Genomic DNA, 21,383 nt, shown 5'->3' on the forward strand with positions numbered 1-21,383 from the left:
CGAACACCTCGAACACCTCGAAACTCGAACACCTCGAAACTCGAACACCTCGAAACTCGAACACCTCGAAACTCGAACACCTCTAAACTCGAACACCTCTAAACCCGAACACCTCTAAACTCGAACACCTCGAACCTCGAACACCTCGAACCTCGAACACCTCGAACCTCGAACACCTCGAAACTCGAACACCTCGAAACTCGAACACCTCGAAACTCGAACACCTCGAAACTCGAACACCTCGAAACTCGAACACCTCGAAACCTCGAACACCTCGAACCCTCGAAACCTCGAACCCTCGAAACCTCAAACCTCAAACCTCAAACCCCAAACCCCAAACCCCAAACCCTTTTTTTTTTTAAATGGACTGCTGGTCAAGTCATGATAGAAATGTATTATTTATTTCATGTTGCCTTGGCTGGTCAGACATTTTGTCAAGCTCTGACACTGAGGGGTTTTTGTGTCTTTAAGGCAAGTCATCAAACATTGCCACTATGCTACGCCCTCACAATGACCCCCCCCAAAAAAATCACTGTTTTATGTTGACCTTCTTTGTAGTATACATGGTTCTAATTCGGCAGCAATGGGCCAATTTGTGTTTTTTGTGTCGACTCATGATAACCACCCTGGATTAAAAAAAAAACAAGTCCGGAAAAAGGAGAGTTGGGCATCTTGTGGGACCACCCCAAGGAGGAATCAGGGCCTTCCCATTGACAGACCCAAGAGGCTGATGTCTGTTCAGGTCCAAGACGTTTGCTCAACTTCTGACCTCGTGCAGATGATTAACAAATGAGTCATATGGTGAATCATGAAAATGTGACGTCTTGCTCTGCAAACGTGCGATAACCAAATTAAGGTGAAATTCTTCCTATTTAGTATGAGTCTTCTGTCTGGTATACATGTTTCAAATTTGGTTGCAATTGGATCAAATATTTTGTATGAGCTTGTTCTCACTGGAAATGGCCAAAATGACAAAAATGGCCAACTTTCTTTTGAAGCATCTTTTTGGGCAATACACAGGATGGAAATTTGACAAGTTTAATGCAAGTGGCTGTGAACAAATATGATGTTGTGAAATGTGCCAAAATAACCTTGATGTAATTTAATTCAGGCTTAATTGAGTGTCGGTGTTTATGGGTTTTTTTTCATTGCCTTTAATTATGAAGAAAGCTTTTATGCCTTATCCCTTTAAAACATGTTAATTAGTTGCTCCCATAAATTGTGGGAAGGAAAAAAAAAGATAATTTACTTCAAATGACTGGAATGGAGACATTTTATTTTTCATTACTTTCAATTCTTGCAAATGAGAGCCTGACGAATAAAGTTTCATTGCCTTGGTTTTAATTAAAGGTGGGGGCGGGGACTAATATGACCGCGAACTCTTTTCAGCAAGCAAAGATTTACTCTTTGGGAATATTTCAGTGGGAAGGAGTGACGAGGGAGACTGCTACGTTAGCTTCACTCGCTAGCCGCAATGACGTCCTTTGAACTGTCGTCGTCGTCGTCGTCTCACAAAGAATGTGAGCAGCCAGTTGAGCGTGATAGAGGAAGAACAGGACTTGACGAAACACGGGGAGTTCCAGTAGGTGGCGCTGGGTCGGGGGTGGGCGCAGATGGATTTCCCAGGTAATTAGGGGTGACGTTTTCCAAAGGCTAAAGCCGGCATCAAAGCGCACATCAGCTAAGGAGACGCTTGTTTCCTGAGAAAAGGTTAGGAAAGACCTCGGCGCCTGCAGGCCCGCTTGCCTTTTTCTGCGTCTTCAGTGGAGCAGACGGCTGACATTGTGCATTAACACCACGCAGACCAGCGTGGAGGCTCTGCTGTTTAGCGCCTCGGCTTTCTCTGGGTCGGGAACCAGCTAGCTTCACCAATTTTCAGTGGCAAGCGCAGGTGACTAAAATGCTTCATGAATGGAAAAAAAACAGGCAGTCCTCAATGATGTTTTTTAAAGACAAAACCTGACATGCTGGTCTGTTTTTTTGTTTTACAAAGGTTAACTTTTGTTGTTATTCTTTTTATAGTGGAAAGGTGATAAAAGGTCGCAGGTCAAGTCAAACGTCAGCCTCAAGATCAAAGTTTCTTCCCACAGAGAAGAGAGATTAACGCTGTTTATGCCTGTGAGTAATGATCTTTTTCTTTCCCCCCCCTCTTTTTTGTATCCGTTGTAAGTAAAAAAAATGTTTGAATTTTCATAATGACCTTCCTTCCGCTCATTTTGCTTAGCAACGTACATTATGTTAGCATTAAGTTATCAGGTTATCATGTTGGCGTTCGAATAACAACGTTTAATTTTCTCTTTGTTTTCTGCATCAATTTCACGGCAAACTTCAACCAGGAGTGACAAAAGCTCGAAGCGAGCACAAATCGCCTCATATTTGGAGAGCTGTGCAAGCGAGAGATTAATTCATTTTTCATTTCCACTGAGTGATGGTCGTTCGTCTGGCATTTCTTGATAACGAGAAAGTGAGAACAGGTGCTTCCCAACCTTTATTGAGCCAAGGCCACCTATTTTACATAGAAATATTGTCAAGTTACACCACCAAACCACCAAAACAAACGTGAGAAACATCATGAATAGTAAAATGATGATGATCTTGTCTCAATTTACTCTCAAATTGACTTGCTTTGGGCCTGTTTAATTGAACACAAAGCTGCTAATTCCTCTCAGAGAGACTTGAATTATTCTGTTGTCTGATTGTTAACTGGTTTGTTGTACGTACCTTCTGCCATTTATGGAAGAGCATTTGATTGTTCTGCAAAAGTATGGACATCTGAACTAATTGTGGAAAATGCGCATAACACATTTGCATTATGCTGAACTGAGTGCGTCGGTGTCAAAATGTATTCAGTTGAAGGCATATTTTTCTTTCTTTGTCGCACGACACCCGTGTTCACATGCACGTGAGTTCACCTGAGGAAGAGGTTCATCCGCTTCCCGAAACGGCGATGAGTTCGATGGGTCAACACTGCGAGCCTTCGTGCTTCGCGTCCAACTGGCGGGATGTCACGGCGGGGTCGCAGCCAATTAGCTCCGTTGCCACGGAAACGCTTTTGAACCATCCGTTGGCTTCTTTGTTCGATACGCCTGCACAATCCGAAGTTACTGCTTTTTACAAAGATCATTCTACTCACCTTTTAGTCAGAGAGCTTTGTGCTTAATCATGTTTAAGTACTGCGGCTCTCCCTGAAAATGGGGTTGATCATGTGTGAAGCTCAATAATCTCTTTCAGCATATATGTTACATACAAGCACATTGCCAATGTAATTAAACATATATTAGCCAACTATACTGTACATGTTGCATTTATTACATTCACGAAATAAACACATTCATGAAAAAAATAACAAAAATATTTTTTAATGAGAAATTTATTTTCCGGCTTTGTTTTTTGGTGAATTTTTTTTGCAGTTTTTTTCGGAATCTTTTTTTGCTGGTGTTTTGAAAGATTTTAAAAAAAAAATCAGTTTTTCTCAGTATATTTGCTTTTTTTTCTGATTTTCTTTGGGGGCTTTCCCACATATAGGGAAGGGCGGCATTATTCAGAGGATGGGACTTCGATCCCCGTCATCCGCGGCAGCCCCAACCGACCATGTCAAAGTGTCATTGAGCAAGATACTGAACTTTTTTTTATTTCTCTCATTTTTTTAAAACACATTGAAAAGGTATTTGGATAAACACAATTACAACTAAATTGCATTGAAGAGTGTGGCCTGGTGGGGTGGGATGAGTCTTTGGCATTCGTGAGTGTCTGGGCGTGAGCTGGGATGGACGGCAGTTCCCGCATGAGTGCGTTCATTGTGTTTTACTGTCCTCCAGGTGTTTAATAAACGGCTGAAAATTGCATTGGCAACTCCGGCTGCCCTTTCACGCATCCAAGGGCATCACAGTAAGCATACTGTAAAAAGCCATAAACAGTTGCTATAAACTGCTGATTTCTGCGTTATAGCAGGGGAACTCGGTACGTTAAAACAACCTTGTTTTGAAAATGTCGTTTGAAAATAAGTAACTCTTTAATGTCCATGTGTGAATGTGTTTCGTCAGGCAGTTAAAGTTACTCCGTTGATTTTTCTGATAGCCAAAATGTGATTGTTTATTTGAGTGGGATATTTATTTGGCAACGCTCTGCATCTGTTAGAGTAGCTATTATTATTTGAGCAAATTTTCAATTCAGAAGTCAGCTTGTGGACAAGGTACGACATTAGCATAATGCTCAAACAAACACATTACTTACACACTGTAAAGCGAAAAGAAAAATCCTGTAGTTGTTCATTAGCATGCTGAATAAAGTAGCTTTTAATGTCTGGGGTATCATTTATTTATTTTTTTAATCCTCAAGGCGCTTCCATCCATCTGTTCAGTCTGCGTCTTTGAACGCAACGTTTGCCAGCACGGGGGAAGACGCTTTAAATCCTTCCTGTTTTCCTCTATGGATTTTGACTTTGGGGATTCCAGTGTGATGAACCGGTTGCTTGTGAAAAGGCAGCGTTCTATTTGATTGAAAGCCGTTTTCCTTTAACACTGCCTTTTAATGCCAGGTTACATCTGCTTTTATGAGAAGAAAACACGATCATCCCTCTTCTTCACTTCTATTTGTCATGCATCAGATCAAAAGCATATATATATATATATATATATTTATTTATTTATTTATTTATATTTATATTTATATTTATATTTATATTTATATTTATATTTATATTTATATTTATATTTATATTTATATATATAAATATGCTATAGAAAGATAATTACTAGTGAAAATTAATTGGATGTTTATTGCACACCAGTGGTCACAAAGCAACGTCCCCAGACTCCTTTCATGTTTTGGCAAGAAAACAGAAACCTTTTACTCGGGGCTCTGCTCATCCTTTATAAGGGCTTGAATTCCATTTCATAAAATGGAGGCCTTACTTATCCGTTGAAATCACACTTGATCCTTAAATCCGCGTCAATTGTTGGTCTTTGGGTTAAGTGAGGAAAAAAAACAGCATCAGAAAACATGTCACGTAGTAGTTTTTATTTTTATGAGAAAAGAATGCAAGCCAGACTGATGTTACTTTTTCTTTTTTAATTTGTCATTGGAACAGCTGAGTGGGCATGGCTGGCATTGGCCTAAATTGAAATTTGTCTAAATACGACCTGGCAACAAGTTAAACGTGCGATCTAAGTAAAGAGTGGCAATTGTGTTGCTTTGCCTGTTCGTCACAAGTTGCGAGCCACTTCTTTTTGGTATATACACACATGTGACCTCCATGCATAAATATAAATTGTGACTAAATTCAACTAATTGAAGATGAGAACATTTTTGAAGTGGAGCGATATGCAAATGACTTTATGGGCATTATTCCAAAATGTGATGTAGGTTACAGGAGAGCGCTAATGAAACTGTTTGAATCGGCATGGCTAATCAAAGTGTACTTCTTTGAAAAATAAAGTGCAGTGTGTGTGCGCGCCAATGTCGTCTCGCACCGGTGGCAGACGTTCAAACGGTAAATTTGAAGATGAGGGCCAAGAACAAACCCACGCAGGCGGAGAGGATTAAGATTAACGACGTCTCCATCATCCAAAATGTTGTTTATCACCCCCCCCCCCCCTCCCGCTCCTCTCTGACATCTGAGCTTGATGTCAATCTCATTTGTGTGTCTGCTGGATCTCAAACAGTTAATCGTAAAAGGTGTTCGTCTTCATCAAGCTTGGCTTCATGAAGCCCTTACCGAGGAACACTTTTTTTTTTGTCTTAAATTCTGCATGACAGTCATTTTTTTTAATTCAGTCAAAACAGTTGTCAACAAATAATAAGCAATTTATTTATTTATTTGCATTTCTCAGCACTCACTTTAGTTTTCAGCATTTACACAAGCAATTAGCACATTTCTGTTAAAACTTTGTCACGTAAATGCTTCCCCAGTGCACGGAAGCTTCCATTTTAGTGTTTTCTTTTTTTTTTTTTTTTCCCCCAGCCAATTCAAAATGCATCAAATGTATTTTTCATGCTGTGTGGAAGCACATTGAAACTGAAAGTCGAGATGTGGCGTCGTAAGATGATTTATACATTTATGAGTTTCGTAAGCTGGTCACACTTTCAAGTCCCTGTCATGCTGAAAGTAAAAAAGTCACACCGGAGAAGAGGTTAACTTCATACTCCTCCTTTTTGGACTAACAGTGGACAGTGTTCCAGTATGAGATATTTATACTGCTGTATTTTTTTTTTCTGTTCTGATTTTTGTGTTTATGTTCGCTAGCAAACGCAAATCTGTCCATGAGCTCTAAGTAGAGTGACGGCAAATAACACGGCATTAAGATCAGTAAACGTTGCTTTTTATTTATAAAAGATCCTGATTCTATTTCGAGTGTGTTGAGCCGGGTTCGGCATATTGTGTGCAATTTTATTTAATGAAACCCTGACTGCGCATAGTATGAGAAACAATGACTTCACAGTACATTTCTGCACGGTCTGGTCTAAGGACACCGCCCCCAAAAAAATAAAAAATACGGGGCCCGTTTTGCGTGCCAGTCCAGCCTTGTTGTGATCAATCACTTCAGTGTTCTTACATGACACCAATTACTACTTTCCTATCAGTCAGGTTTCACATTAGTACTCATTGAATCATTTACTATGCACAACCAAAGCAGCATTAGATTCTCAAGACGACAACAATAGTTGCTGTTCTACCCTTTCGGCAGGTTGCTAACCTTGAGTGCGGCAGCGCCATTATGCCTGAAAGGCATTTCCGTCTCATTAAGACGCACAAATCTCATTTGCACGGCGCATTTTGCTGCATGAAAATCCCACAAAGCAATATTGCTTTGTGAGACTAAATGGATTTGGAAGTGCCTTCAGATACACATTGATGTGTTTTTTGTCGACTGCATAATATCACTGCAGCAAACGGCACATATGCATATATATTGTAACTTTATACAGTGTGGCGTCTTCCATTGGCGTACTGCAGCTGAGTTGTTTATCGGCGCCGTTGTGCACCACGTACTGTAGCTTTATAAGCAACGTAAAAGCAGACGTTTTGTGTTCACTTTTAGCCGCAGGTGATCATTTTGCTGAAATTGAACGCACCCACATTTGGTTATTGCGCTCAAAATGTGTTTTTTTTAATCTGCCTGGTTGCAAGTAAATATGCAAGGAAGGCCATTGATAGTCCTGGCAAATAGTGTTCATATCTCAGCATTATAACTCGGCCCAAAAGAAGAGTAATTGTTGAAGGCGTGGTGTCCGTGTAAAAATTAATTATCTGCAGGGTGTTTTGCTTCATGTGTAAACAATACATTTGAGCGGGTTCACTCGCAGTAGCGCAAGGCCATTAAGATGCTGATGTGGCTATGCAGCAGTCGTTAGCTTTAATGACTCGGTTGATGAATTAGCGCTTATAGTGGAGTTTGTCCTCCTCCTACCTGCACGCATATATAAAAGATGGCCATCATAAATTGAGTCTGGAATTTTACACATTGTGCGGAATTTAATCGCACTAACGTTCACATATTGTATCTGTTATCTATTGAGGAAGCTATAGCATCTCAATGGATTTCAGTGCTTGGTGGAAAGCAACAGACGACACGGTAACGTTCCGCAGTGGTCAGATTAAAGTGACCCTATTTGCTTAACTGGTGGCGGCCCCTTAAATAGGAGAGTCATCCACTTAAGACGCTTAACTCAAACAGACGCCTCAGGTAAAAGGTGGAGGGAATTATAGTCAATCGTGCTATTTACATAAGAGCTCTGTATAGCTTATAAGAAACGGAAGTGACGTTTCCTCTGTCATGTTTAGAATTGCTTATCTTAAGTTTAAAGGGATCATCCAGCCAGGATGGGCCACTTTTTCAATAAGCAGCTGAATTGATGTATTCCTTTATATTTTCAATTATATTTTTTTGGGAGAATGAATAATGGATAAATAATGAGTTGAAAAGAGCCCCCGAAAAATAAAAGATATGGCCGCTCCTCGTCTTCTGCCTCTATGTCTTGGTGGGGGTCGCCAATCACAATTCGTCCATTCAAAATCATTGTGAATATGTTGCTAATAATGGCAAAAATTACGGAACCAACCGGCCCCAAAATATTTGTGGACATATCTATTTATGCTCACTTCAACCTCTGAAAAATCACAAAGCGACTGACTCTCCTTTCCTTGACTGGCTGAAAAAAGAGAATGAGGAAATGAGCAACTAACATGCAGCATGCAGCTCCGGACATGTCCTGTCTGTTTTCTTTAAGAAGTCACCAAGATATGCAAACATAATATGTTTGAAGAGGCTTTTCGTGAGGTTAATTACAATTCCAGCCATAAGTGTTCGCTTGACTTCATTTTTTTTTTAAATCAAGGACACTAGCTACGCCTTTCACCACTCATCCAAAAATGACTCGGCTGTGGAGTCGGCCTCCTCGCTGCAGCTTTGGTGCTCTGAATTTTTCAGTCTGTCCATCCATCGTGTGGCATCTTCGAGCGCTAAAGTGAGCAGAAAATAAATTGTGAATAAGTGAGTTTTTCAGCAGGTCTTTGGGACTGTTGGGGTTAATTTCTTCCCAAATTCCAGGGAGCGCTTTTGAGTGAGTTTTTGGAGGGTTGTGTTCTGAACCATTAAAGCACATACATTTTCACCAGAATATATAAGAATTCGTGTGTTTTTAGGTGTGTTGAGACTCCCATTTCCGACTGAGTTCAAATGTAAGCTTGAGTTGTTATTATCGGGCACGGCATTGTTCAGAACCTCACAATTTGATTCAGTTTAATTGAGTGAATCGTACATAAATAAATGAAACATTTGTACAGTGCACCTTAGTGACCGAAATTAAGCTTTTTTTTAAATTTTTTTTTTAGCCTTAGCAGCTAATAATTGCTGCCTTTGTGTTTAGAAAATAATATTTTACTACATTGCGATGTCGATTTGAATTTGCCTAATTGTTCAGGCCTCCCTGTGATGTTTCTGACATCCCTGTTTGTGTTGTGACCAGGCTGACCTTGCCTACTTTATAATCCTCACTCCGAATCCTGAAAGTGTTCCGGTGTATTACTGTGAGGCTGCGGGAAGTATGAAGAACCCAGACAACATCACACTGCATCTGATATATGTTGCTCTCGGTATCGAGGCTGAATTTTGAGCAGTGCCTTCTCATCGGGCGAGTCCAGGGCTCTGCATCATGAGCGGTGTACTTGAACAGTTGCTGTATTTGCAATGTCACCCCTTCGCCTCTCTTATTTGCTGTCCGTCGTCATCCTGAGTCCCAGCCGATGTTATTTATGCCGCCGCTGTGGATCCAATCTCGCTCGGAGTGGTGAGCCGCAAAAGACTTTCACTGTCGAGTGTCACCGGCGGTGCAGTGTACATTTCCCAGAAGGGACGCTCTTGTGTGTGTGATTCGTTGGGCATTTTAAACATCAGAAAGACAAACCTTTATGTGGACTTGACCTTTCAACCATGCCTTAAGGCGGAAAACTCGACAGTCCATCAAAGAGGGACACTTACGGCCTCCTGCCCTTGACGCATTCTGTTCCTCCCGTGAATTAGCCTGTCGACTGGAAAGCCTCCCACTTGTTAGGCTCGAAAAGAGTCTGTTCAACTAGCCAACTGATCTCGACATTTTTTATTTTTAATCCAAGCAATGTCGTGGCAGCCTTAACGGATGTTTCGTGGTCACTGTTGACTGAGCCCAACGAGTTACAGTGAACCCCCAAGCCCTCCCCGCCCGCCTATTTGCAGATAACTTTTTCACAAATTCAACCCTTCGCGTCCCCCTCACCCTTCACAACCATCTTCAGCTGTTTGCTGAAAAACTCAAACGTTGGCGTTTTTAGTGCCCTCGCTGGAAAGACCTTAGATGCTGCAAGATGGCGCCAGTGCCCTGGCCAACGAGGAAAGTGGTAATTGGTATCAAGGAAGTTTTGTTGACATGATACATTCCAATTGAAAGATTTAGATCTTTATATATTAAGGAGGTGCTAAATTTAGCATGGATTGTTAGTGGACCTTTGCTCTGTTAAGTCATGCTATGCTATATTTTGACTACTCAAACTCAAATCATCTGTAAAACATTTGTTTTGAGGATAATGTCATAAGACAAGTTTGAAAGTGTTATGGGATAGGTTTGTTTTATATTTAAATGTTTTAAATTAGAACTACTTTTTAATATAGGCAGTTAGGAACATTTGTAAGGGAGGGGTGTCAGTTACTCTGTTTTTTCACTTTTGCGGCAGGGCTGAATGCATATCCCTCATAAATCCCAAACCTATTTCTCAAAAGCCTTCAACTTTTTAGCAGAGCAAAGAACATTTAATTTGTTGTTAAAGCACATTTGTCAGCCATAAAATGTCGCGGCAACCTTTTTGTGGATGTTTCTCTCCACTGCGTTGTAGACGATGCCTGATGTGTGATACCAATCAATTGGCCGCTTGCCTTTTAGTTGGCTTGATTCTAATGAGCTATTCGTGCAAATGGTTTCAAAGATTTATTTTTTTTGCCTCACAGTATTGAGCAAATTTATTGCTGAGACCTAATTGACAAGCAAGCGTTCACGTAAATTTGGAATGAGCATTTTGTAAAATCTTCAATTATGGACAAAGGGCGATGCAAAGGCCCCTCAAACAATCCCTGTTTTCTTGCTTCCTAATTGATTATTGAAAAATAATTTGTGGAGCCGCAACACAGAAATCATTTATATCCTGGTGATAATACAGGAAGTCGGCCATTTTGGTTTGAAGTGACCATTTTGGACAAATTCTCCAGATTCATAATTAGACAAACGTCTTCTGGATAATTTTCCCAAATGATCCACGTTCGGAAGTTTACAGACGGCTGACGCTAAATTGCAAATACGTCCTCTGCGGCGTGGCATTAAAGTAAATCATTCTGTCAATACGCTAACCGAAAACGACATCTTCTCTTTTGACAAAATGTAGATCTTTGTTATATTTTTTTTCCCAACACTAATCAAATCCACTTTGAGTTTAACATGTTTGGGTGGGAGGAAGACAGATGGTTTTCATTAGAAGTGGCAGAGCAAGTGTTTGCTGTAAGGGAATTATTCAGCGACACGGAGGCATTCTATTTCAGGAAATGTCTGTTTTCAACTATGGAGCCTTCTCGGCAACTCCACTTGATTTTTTATTTATTTATTTTGGGGGTGGGTGGGGGGATTTTTTTTTTTTTTTGCCTTTAAGCAGTTGTGAGAAGCGGCTGTGCAGCAGACAAGCAATTAGTCCACAAAGGCCAGACAATTAGAGTGACTGAGGCAACGCTTCAAAGAGACGAGGGCATAAATCCTTCCGTCGTGCCCGCACGCACATCCTGACTGGACGGCACTCTGTTAGTTTGTGGAGCAGGTTGCGGAGAACCACTCAATTTGATTCTCCCAGATGAAGCGTCACAATTGTCCTGCTCGGAGACAACCAACGCCTGGGTAATTTTGCGGTTGTCTCTTCTTGACATTCAGAGTCGCTCCTCCGCCGCTGCCTGCGCTGCTGGGAATTTCCGGCAAAAGCCTGACAAGACATTTGCATGTGAATGATCCGACTCTGCCTCATAAAACTTCTCATCTGATGGAAATGAAGTTGGTGATTAAATCCAGTCTATTATCTGTCATTTGGTTGGGCGACCGCACAGTCTCAGACTCGACTCGACTTAGCGGCAGCCACTTGGAATGCCGTCGACTGCGATGCAAACATTTGAAGTCTTGGGGCTAATTGTTCTTCAACTTTCAGGTTTTGCTTTTGTTGATTGAAATAGATTTTTTGCTTTTGTGTTGTGAGCGAAAATGAAAAATTCGAACGAGTTTCAGATTTATATAAAAAGAAAAAAAATGGAAGTTAACTGCAAGCTTGGTCACGGAATGAATTAAAATCGTAGCTATAAATGTTTTTGTAATCTTTAAAGACCTTTAATTGATGATTATTAAATGATTTCAATCGGGCCTTTCCTGGATTACTATACCAATTTAGTTTGCAGCCCTTCAAAGAAGACTTTTCCTCGTGATTTCGTTGACAACACTAAATTACAGATTTAGTTTATTTGTCTTTCTGAGTTTGTCGACAATCCAGCAAGCAAAATTTGACGTGAATCTTTATGACGTGAGCTCCACGGTTCAATCTCGCCCAAATGTTTTGTGTTCCGTCCTGAAGCGATCAATTTTTTTCTCTTTACATTTTGTGACGACTCCTCGCATTTCTTACCGTTTCATTCCATTTGCTGCGTGGAGCAGTTGAAGCTTAAATTCTTCCCGGTTGTCTCCTGAAAACATCCTTTTCATACTTTCCGTAGATTGAGCTGCTCCCCAGGGAGCCTGCATCTCGGGAAACTTAGGAAAGTCCACTTTCCACTTCATTTCCATCTATGGAATCTGAAAGAAGGGGAAAGGATATGCTAGCTGCCCTCAACCCTGCGGCTCTTTCTTTTGTCTTTTTTTTTGCAATTGGAGAAAGAGGGCAGATATATTTCTCTTTCTCGGCCCGGGTCGAGCTCAGACGGTGGTGGTGGTGGTGGGGAGTTGGAACAATAAGAAGAAGTGGCTGACGAAACTAGTCAAGCAGAACGCGAGGCAGAGATGTAAGAGCCTTTGTCTGAAGCAAGTCTACGGGAAGTAGTCTCCCCTGTTCTGCCTGCCTGATAAATGTTGTATGGAGTGTCGGAGTAATAGCCGCATCAGCGTGATGGGTAGAGATGTTAGCCCGCAAAGGGGCAGGCGGGAAAGGATTTGGGCTGCTCGGAAAAAAGTGCACGCACAGAGAGGGACCTCTAAAATTGCAATGGAAAGTACTCGGAAGAAATGATGCCTCTTGAATATTCAGGCGTGAGCATAGTTTTGTTTTGAAGCGGCTTTAGTCTGCTTCAGTCTTGATGGAGAGGGTCGGACTATAATTTACCTTTGTGTCCGGTTCGTGTTGAACTTGGTTAAATAATATCGAGGGAACCTGAATAAGCTTACATTTCACACTGGTCAACAGAACATTTTAATCAGAGATGGCTTTTTGTTTCCTGTTATTTTTTACCCTGTTTTAAATAATTTCTTTACTTTAAAAAAAAAAATAATTATAGCACATCGGGTTTTGAGGATATTTTGTTTGTAAATTTGACCTATAAAAGATTGCAATGCGGACTTGACCATTTGTTGCAATTTATAGCTAGGTTAACTATACTCTATGATTTATTTTTGTGGTATTTCTGAATCTGCACGTATTTTTTCATAATAATAATAATAATATCCTCATCATTAAATTAATTAAGGGTTTGATTCCTCAGGTATCTAATTTAAAAAAAAAAAAAAAAACGCACAACTTAAAGAAATACAGTCGCAAAAAGGAGCAACCATAAAAGCAAATGGCTGTTCCAACGATAATTCTCTGAGCTTCTCTTTTATCCAAGTCACGTCCCCTTATCTTCACAAAACATGGACGCTATGCTTTATCTCAACCCCCCATTGTTTTATTCTATACCAGGGAGTCGAGCTTGTTGACAGGGACTATCCCAACAAACACACGCACACACATGACTGTACTCAATGATCTGAACAGTCATTACAGTCACATTTGCTGCTGGCTGAAATCAGGTCGAGTCACTTCCAGGCATATTTTTCCAAACAATCTAGATCCAACTTCGGAATGCACAATCATTTTATGGCTGGTTCTCAGTTTCGACTGCCTGCCCATCAAGGGAAATAAAAGTAAATGTTATTAGCTTGCAAATACCCAAAATGCTTCTCTTCACAATTTGATCCAATTGTGACCTCACAATCATTTACATAACAATCACTCTCACATTGAGTTACTTGACTTGGCGACTAGGTTGGGTGAAGAAGATACACCATTTTCAAGCAGTGGCCGGACGACACTGTCTGAAATATCTATCTAATATTTATAATAATACAAATATCATCAGGTTGAAGCCGAAAGCTAAGCAAAGCCGCAATGAGTTTGTTTGGTGCAGATTAGCATTAGCTTGTTCAGCCACGTTGTGTGCGCCTGTATTTGATGTGCTGCTACATGCGCCACATTCAGGGATCTGCTAAAGTAACTGATAATTGTAATTAGGTGGCCGTTTTCAAGTGTGAAAGAAAAGCATCATATCGCACCAAGGTTTGATGTTTGGAAATTTTATTTGTTGCGCATGCAATTAATGAAGGAAACTGCACTCATCTGAATGCGAAAAATATGCAGACGCCTCTTTAGGCTAAATTACTTGTGAGCGTAAAAGAAATAGCGATACCACCCAAATGTCTCCCGACAGCGCGGCAGGCTTCATTTGCTTCCAAAGTGATGTGCTCTCCGAAAGGCTGGCGGGACTCATTGTAATCACGCCTAATGCAGAATACTCTCAGCCTGTCTGGGAAGCGGCTGGCTCATTCTCCGTGATTGCGCCAACCCTTCTAATCAAGCAATTGAAGAACACAAAAAGAGAGGAGAAAATAGTTTTGCTGATTACATTTAGTAAATGTGCTCTCTCTTTGCACGGAAACTCTCGCTGCCTGTGGAAAATATTGGAGATAGACGGGAAATGTTTGTGTCTTATTGAAGAGCCGCAAATTCCAAATGTGGGGGATTGTGGGACATCCCTCTATCCTTTTTCTATCGCGATTGTCCTCATAAGGGTTGCGCCATCATTCCCACGCACATGTCCTCTTAAACAGTGGTGCTCAACTTTTCTTGCATATAAGTCCGTAAGTTTTGCGGGTGTGGGGGAGGGGTGTTGTTAGTTGACTGATAAAATGCGCCATCAACAAATCCACTGTGTATTTCTAGGCACCTTAATATGGTCACTGTTGGAACGCAACGGACACCACAGAACTATAACGTGCGTCAACGAGCAACACAAAAAATGGTATTTTATTTATGATATTTTGTCGATATTACTGAGGCCACATTTTTATGTAACTATATTTGCATCGTCCACCCGAAATGTGCCAACATAACGCACCACAGAACAACCGTATGAGATATATATAACTTACATTAATTCTTTATAAGGTACCACTAGCCGCATATTGTGCACAGCGGGATTCGTACGTGGTCTGTTATTTTCTTTGAACTCATTTTGCTATTGTGGGTTTCATATTAATGTAATGCGACTGAGACAGTTAGCAGCTTGACATGCGTCAAGAGTCCATCATAAATGGATGTTACGGAGAGAAGCCGGCCATTTTTCAACCTGTAATAATAACCAAGCCAAAACTACTGCAAGTTTTTTTCTTTGTTTTTATCAGTGGGGCCCACTTCAGCTCAGTCTAAAGTGGCCCGCAACCCAGTTGTTGAGGACCACTGCTCCTATGGAGAAGGTAGTCTAAAGTGACTTTACCACACCACCGATCACGTGCTCTGGCAACATAGACTTCTTGCTGCAATCAACAGGTGGTGAGGTCACATTGAAAACTTACAGCAGTGCCTCAAGCATGTGGCAATATTTGACTAAAAATTAGACTACATTCAGCAGTCTGTTCTCGCATATCGAATGAGCTGATAAATAGACTGAAATCGTCAGTTCAGCTGTGAATAAATTCATGTTAGGCTTTACAGTAAAAACTGACAATATACTTGAATATAACAATTATCACCTTGGGAGCCCCATTTTCTTATGTTGCATAACGGCAACCTACTTTTAAAGACGTTATGAAAAAGTCAAGAACATGTTTTGTTTAAAAAAAAATAACCTGTTTAAAATGAGTTTGACATTTTGCCAGGAGCATATTGCGCTCGCTCTCTATGACGTCTGCTAGCCAGAGGTTGAGTTGCTCGAGGCAGCTACACTTCTTGTTACTTAGCTAGCGCATGTTCCATGCGGGAACTTGACACGCCTTTACACTATAGCAAAAAATCCAAATAAGAATACATGTCGTTTTTCAGTCGCTATTGCCAACTTACCCAAAATGGCGCCACAAATCGAGTTTGGGTTCCGACCCACCAGTGTAGAATTGCTGCTGTAGCGGATGATCTTCAATCCAATTAGCTCGCTGAGATTTACCGAAGTCTCAAGTGACGTCATACTTGGGGCTGCCAGCCTAGACTGGAGGACATGTTCTCATTAGTCTTAAATTCACCCTTGGCATTTTCCTCGTCAGCGCCATGTCGGTCGGACGATATTTTAATTTCACGTTATCTGCCGGCTTCGTCTCCGTTGCGCATTTGCCGCGGCTTCAACGCGATGGGGCGGCACGCTCGGAGGTGACAAGTGGGAAGACGGGAATGCATTTCACGCGCGAGGTGTCAAGTGAACGGATTTACAGTTTACGAGCTTCTCTGGTTCATAACTCTCCCGTTCAATTAAAGAAAGTCTGCAGCAAGCAGGCTACATACATATTAATCGGTTATCGGAATTTGATTCTGTCAAATATCGTCTTTCCATAATCTTGAGTACACCGCACACCATAAGAGCAGTAGCGTTTTGTTTCCTGGTCTCCCAATGATACAATTGTTTAAAACTCGTTTTTTTGGTGTACCCCGCTTAAGGATTACTTGACATGACTTTGACAAACGCATCCAGCATCCCTGTAGCTGCTCGCAAACAACTCATTTTGTATTCTCAAGGAGAAGCAGAAGCAGGCTTGACTTTGTCTTCTCTGGCAAGAATGTGCGGCGGCGGCGCACAATCATTAAAAGACAATCGTGTTGTGGCAAAAGGCCAAACACAAAGAGGCGTAAAAGCTCAGTGGAGTTTTCCGCACACTGCGCCGTTAAGTGCTGATCGCTGGCTGACTTTTGGATTTACATGAATTCAAGGCGGGATGGAATGTTTGCGGCTCCCGTTTGTTTTTTGTGTGCGAGTGTTGCCGAGACGCGACGCTGCAAGCTCAGCATTCCCGCGTTAGAACAAAGATGCAAAAGCACGTCTGACTTTGCTTGTGCGGTTGCAAACAACTCTGGCAGGTACTTTTCTTTTTTCAACAGTCATGCTTTACAAATTGAAGGTGCAAAGATGGTTATTTTGCCTTTCAGGTGACATTATTTAAAATTGCCGTCATTGTTTTGGTCCAAATAGTTGGGTCTGTAAAGCAGTTGGGTGCAATTCAACAACCGATTTCTCAAACTATGTTTGTCGGGTAGCCCTTCTGAAGTTTGCCTAATGATGTCGCTAATTGGCTAATTTATATAATGTAATCCCGCCCCCTCTGCAGACTTCTACCCATAACCTGAAAGCTAGGCCGGGTTATTATCCCCCAGCCCAGGTGGAAACACTTGTTGTGTCAAAGCTAACAGGATAAGCAGAGCTGCAATAGCCCACACCATAGTTGTTGACATGGAGAAGGGCGTTATTTGGGTTCACTGCATGCGCCATATGCACAGATCTGCTACTTTAATTGACAAGTGTAATTTGGTTGTTTGGTGATGAAGTGCTGCCTCCAATGAGTAAAAATGTCTCTCTCTGCTTTGATTCGTCTTTTCTGCTCACCTTTGTCTTCAGACTCCGGGTTGTTTGAGAACATTCAGCCGCTCGCCAAATTGCAACACCCTAGCTGCGCCTCAGCTCGTCTTGGTAAAGAAAGCCCATCGGCTTCATCCTTCCCATTCCGCGTTTGGTCCCATTCATACGAACAGCAAGCTGAAATAAAGGTAGAAAAACTCAACCGTTTTCAGGTAATATCAAATTTCCCCAGTCAGGGAATTGAAATGCCCCAATTATAATTATTGTTCATTATTTTGTTGTCTACTGCCTGGTGAGTCCAGATGCTTCATTGCAGTTCATTGTACGCGGCCATTAACTAATCAGTGAGGCCTTCAAAAACGCGCTATTAGCATGGTGGCGGGTTGTATTCATTCACGCATACAATTACGCTTCGTTACCTCCTGCAAGCATGAAAATGCGAGTTGAGATGCTAAAGGTTTGTATTCGAGTCTAGTGCAGATTGTGGAATTTATTTTTTAGTTGTGTCTGCTTGTGTTCAGGTCGAGTGTGGTGAAATCTCTGCTTGAGCAGATGGAACACGGCATTTGGTAACCGCTTCATGTAAATTACTGCCACCTACAGGACTGGGGGTGCACCTCTCCTATATGTGTAGTAAATGTACCTACAGTAAAGTTAATGATTTGAATCTAATTTTAATGGGTAATAATGTGGAAAATTGACTTTTTAATGGCTTGTCGCATGTCAGTTATCCAGAAACCTTGGAACCATTTAAAGCGTGAAAAATGTCCACTAGAAAGAACTTTCAGAAACCTCTACCTCATTTATTACATTATAATAAACACGCCTACACTTAGACAGCCTAAACACGCGCACGCCTGCGCCCAGCTACACACCTCCTTTGACACCGACACACGCGTCTGCACACACATGGCACGTGCGCTAGGTGTCATCCGATGATAATGAGCACACCGCCAGATGGAAGGAGTCTCACCGACCCAGAGAAAAGCTCCCAGGCGACGCCAGCGTCGTGTGGGCAATCTATGGAGGAACCTGGCAAGTGCAGGCCTGCCTCTTTATTTGTTTCGGGGGCGACGCCAGATTTTGCTTGCTTGCTCCATTGCATCGGAATTGCCTCCCAATTCACCTGCCCCTCGTCCGTTTTCCTGTCGGTAATAACTATTTGTGTTTGGGCCGTATCTACCAACGACATGCTTTTATGGAGCTCTGTGAACGGTAGCGTCTTTTCACTGAGTGGGAAGAAGATCTTACAGAGTCACGCATCAGACATCTCTGGGAATAAAACATCAGTGTCACAACACGCACGCACAAAATGGCTGCCTTAGTGTGCAACGAGCCGTGACTTTTGTTTCTGACGGGGGACCAACGTCAAAACTAATAACAAGAGAGTCAGGTCAGACTGAATAGATGTCATTTGACATGTTTTTTTTTTTTGTCTAGGGTGTAATAGCTTGCTGGTAAGCAAGCATCTCTTTTTTTTTTATTGTCATTTATTTTTTCAATATGACATGTAATGCGTGTATTTGGATATTTATTTAGAGATTTAGAGTGCTATTAAAGCGTTAATTCCGATTTACGAGTAAATTCAAGCCGCGTCGCCAACTTCGTGACAGAACTTGTTGATAACTTGAGGACTTCCTGTACTTTATTTTAACAATTTACACATGTCAAATGCTAATACGTTAAAAAATAAATGAGCTCTTTAACAGACACGATTTAGTAAAAAATAGCTCGCTAGCTAGCTATCTTGTTAGCGACAGCATCTGATAGGATGCGTGCTATGTGCCTCCCTGGTGAGGTGTTCCGGGCACGTCCCATCGAGAGGAAGCCCCGAGAAAGAACCAGGACACGCTGGAGAGACTTTGTCTCTCACTTCAGCTGGTTTGGGGACACCTCGGTAATCGGCTTGGTACTGTCTTTGAGTGTTTCATTCATTATTATTATTGTTTTTATTACTTAAATAAATTGCCACTAAATCCAGGAAACGCCTCGTTAGAGATGTGTCAAAAGGTGAGTGGTTTTACTTTTTTATTTGACAGTGATTAAATCTCTTTCCGCTTGCCCGATAGTCGAGTGAAATGAAAACTTTGCATGCAGACGATCATTTGACGTTACATTATTTCCTATGAGGGGGAAAACTCATTAGAGAACTTTAGGAGCTACTGATTGGTTTAAAATAGCATCAACCGTTGCATAGCGGCCGGTGTTGTACCCATGTGGTCGGCAAACAGATGAGGATGAGGAAATGATGACCGGCAGATGAGACGAGACGTAGCCGAAAAGTCAAGAAACTCATTATTTGCAATGACTTAACAAGAAGTTGAAAATGTCAGCGAGACTTGGAGCAGGGGAGAGGGGGGGGGGGTGTAATAAAGCACTGCCATCGTCTCGCTGCACAAAATCGATTGTCCATACGAGGGAAAATGATTATCATATGAAGCACCTTATTAGAAATGCTAATTGTTGTTCAAGTTGTCATCTTCACAGAATATGGCAACCTTGGATCGTGTGCCGGAAACTCATTTACAACAGGCAATATGATGACATACTATAATTCATCCAGGAGACCGTTTATGTGCTTCAGTGGGTGCTTCCTTTTTGGTTGGCAATTAATCTGTTATTCTCCAGCACAAAGTACCGCAACATGCCTTGTTGGCTCTGGTTCTCTCATAACGCCGATATGTCTGTCGGTATTCTTATATCGCCTGTCTACGTGTGTTGATGTACCGTTTGTGTTCAAATATCTGTTGTTGAAAGGGTTCTAACATCGCAACTGTTGTCTATGGCCTTTTAGCTTGTTAGCATTAAGCTAGTAGAAGGCAACTTGTGTCATGGTTTGAAATGCAAATTGTGTGCAATTCTCATTGTGCAATAAACGTCATCTTGGTGTGGCAATAAAATTTGGAAGTCTCGTTTTTGAACCATTGTTCATTGTCTGTCAAAGGGTTGCTCGTTAAATAGGTTGATTTTTGCATTGTAAGTCAAAGCAAGTTATGTTTTTGAATGAATTTTAATTAGTTTGTCCCTTTTGGGGTTTTTTTATAATTCACTTAATTTTGATTAGATTTAAAGCAAGATTGTTATTTTTTTTTTTAATTCAAAATATAGAGTAGTTGGGCGGGGGCTGGGCACAAAGAAACAGGTCACGGAGTCTTGCGTAATAAAGTAAAGTAAACTAAAGTTCCCCAAATAACTGTTCGACCTTCCTACTTCTGTACGGATGTATAGCAATACACAAATAAATATGCTTAAAATAAAATTGATTGACAAACAGAAAAAAAGGGACATTTTCGCTATAATTATACTGCAGTTAATTTGATATTTTAACGTAAAATGTAATGAATTGTTTTTGTTCCTTTAATGGAAATGTTTTTTTCTGTTTTAATTTGTTGGGTGGGTTTATTTGTCTGGAATAGCATCTCACGCCTATTTTAGCTTTTGGCCTTATTGATTGCGGTGGCAGTCACCCTGAATGGCTTTTTGCTGGCAACTGAATTAATTTGAAGAAAGCGAACACCGAGCAGCTTCCTTCCTGGTGCTAATTGGTTTAGCACGTGGAGTTGGTAATGAAAACAAACGCAAGCACACTGTCATTCAGTCAGATGAAGCCCACCCACAATTTGCTCAATGGAACGGCGTGACAAATCGATTTATACGAGAAGTAGAATCTCTTTAGCGAGTCGCCGTTCGTGCCGTGACTGACACATGGAGCCGCAACCAATCAGTCGCCTCAATCGGTCGTCACGGAGACGAAATGATGAGCCGAGAGGTGGAGTAAACGTCTCCTGATGTAGACTGCGGCCTGCCCATGTGACCTCGACCAGATAAAGCACCGACGACAGATAATTAAGAAAGTACTGCCACCGCCTTTCCATTCACGCGGCTTTTTTATGAAGGGACTTTCAGCTTGGGGGAAGATTCATATAAATCACCAGCCTGTGTGGCTAAATGAAGAACAGACGTGGAGATGGGCGAGCAAGGAATGAATTAATAAAGACTTTGTAGGTACAGTCAAGTCACACTATTTGC

General features: G+C 41.3%; 1 long non-coding RNA gene across 1 annotated transcript; it reads left to right on the forward strand.

The window, feature by feature from the left end:
- The first annotated feature begins 1,644 nt into the window (after positions 1-1,644).
- Positions 1,645-20,119, forward strand: LOC148338496 (uncharacterized). Its single transcript, XR_015842920.1, has 4 exons — positions 1,645-1,891; positions 2,023-2,118; positions 17,394-17,566; positions 17,876-20,119. It is a non-coding gene; the product is annotated as an uncharacterized LOC148338496 (long non-coding RNA).
- Positions 20,120-21,383: the final 1,264 nt, after the last annotated feature.

Source organism: Idiotropiscis lumnitzeri, chromosome 4 (assembly GCF_059441095.1).
Source record: "Idiotropiscis lumnitzeri isolate Australia: NSW breed Sydney's pygmy pipehorse chromosome 4, RoL_Ilum_1.0, whole genome shotgun sequence".
Taxonomy (NCBI): domain Eukaryota; kingdom Metazoa; phylum Chordata; class Actinopteri; order Syngnathiformes; family Syngnathidae; genus Idiotropiscis; species Idiotropiscis lumnitzeri.